Raw genomic sequence first — 1671 nt, forward strand, 5'->3', positions numbered from 1 at the left:
TGGAACTATTTCTCCATCTCCTCTGAAGTCTAGTTATAAGGAGTAATTGGGAGAATTCTTTCCTCAGAGAGTCAGATTCAAGGCCAGGAGTCTGCTAGTATAAACACTATATACCCCTAGTTTTGGTGCAGATCTTTTCATTTGTATTTGCCTCATTGTTACTCGTATTTTCTTTCTTTGCATTTTGTCTTTTAAGATTTTCCATAATTCTTCAGATTTCCCAAGTATTTCATTCATTAACTTGGCACCACTTCGTAAAACTAGAATAACTTTCTGGAAATACCCTTGACAAAGGGCCATTTCTAAGACAAAACGTTTATAGTAAGTTGAAACCACAGTTTGTAATCAGCTATCCGTCTGGTGCCTAGTTCAAACAACCATCTGCTGACTCCTTTGGAAAGAGTCGTTCCTCCTCAACATTAGTATGATGTTAATGGGATTTTCCCCAGCGTACACTCTTAAATCACCTTCAGCCTGCAATACTGTTGGAGTACCTATGCTGCTGCTTCGGAAGGCGGAGACGTCCTGCTCTGAGGGTAGGCCTGACTTACAAATAATACCCAATGCAATAAAAGGTAAAAACATGTGCCATAAGGAAATTATAAAGACTTTGGGAGTTTAATCATGTAGCAGGCTTCATTTGATGCTGAGTTGGAAAGGGAAAATAGGAAGGGCTTTATGGAGAAGGCAAAATGTCTTTTTTATAAGTACTTTGTATTATTTTTTATCTTTTATTTATTTATTTTTAAGACAGAGTCTGGCTCTGTCACCCAGACTGGAGTGCAGTGGTGCAATCTCGGCTCACTGCAACCTCCACCTCCCAGGCTCAAGCGGTCCTCCCGCTTCAGCCTCCTGAGTTAGCTGGGATTACAGGTGCAAGCTATCATGCCAGGCTAATTTTTGTATTTATTTATTTATTTATTTATTTATTTATTTATTTATTTAATTTTTGTAGAGATGGGGTTTTGCCATGTTGCCCATGCTCATCTCGAACTCCTGAGCTCAAGCAATCCACCCACCTCGGCCTTCCAACGTGCTGGGATTACAGGTGTGAACCACTGCGCCCCACTCCTGAGAAGGGAAAATGTCTTTTAATGAGAGATTCTAAGGGCCAGTAGAAATTTGACACACCTCAGCCAGGCATCTATAATTCCAGCACTTTGGGAGGCTGAAGCAGGAAGATTGCTTGAGCTCAGGAATTTGAGACCAACTTGGTCAACATGGCCAGAAAAAGAAAATTAGCTGGGTGTGGTGGCGCATGCCTGTGGTCCCAACTACTGGAGAGGCTGAAGCATGAGGATATTTGAGTCCAGGAGGTTGAAGCTACAGTGAACTGTATTCGTGCCACTGCACTCCAGCCTGGGCAACAGAGTGAGACCCTGTCTCAAAATAATAATAACATAGAAATGGACAGACCTAATGGTAGAGAGTCTGAGTTTGGAGAGGTCTGTTCAGGATAAGAGGAGGTTATAGGTTGACAAGTGCAGGGGTTAACTAGTAAGAGATCAAAGCTATACACATTCTCCACAAACAAAATATACAAAAATGAAACTCAACAATTTCAGGGAGGAGCAGAGATGACAGAAACGGCTTGGCCACCAAGTAAACGGAACTAACAGGCCCCACAAAGTGTAGTTTTGAAATCAAATGTAATAAGTTTGACCAACACAT

Source organism: Macaca thibetana, chromosome 11 (genome assembly GCF_024542745.1).
Source record: "Macaca thibetana thibetana isolate TM-01 chromosome 11, ASM2454274v1, whole genome shotgun sequence".
NCBI lineage: Eukaryota > Metazoa > Chordata > Mammalia > Primates > Cercopithecidae > Macaca > Macaca thibetana.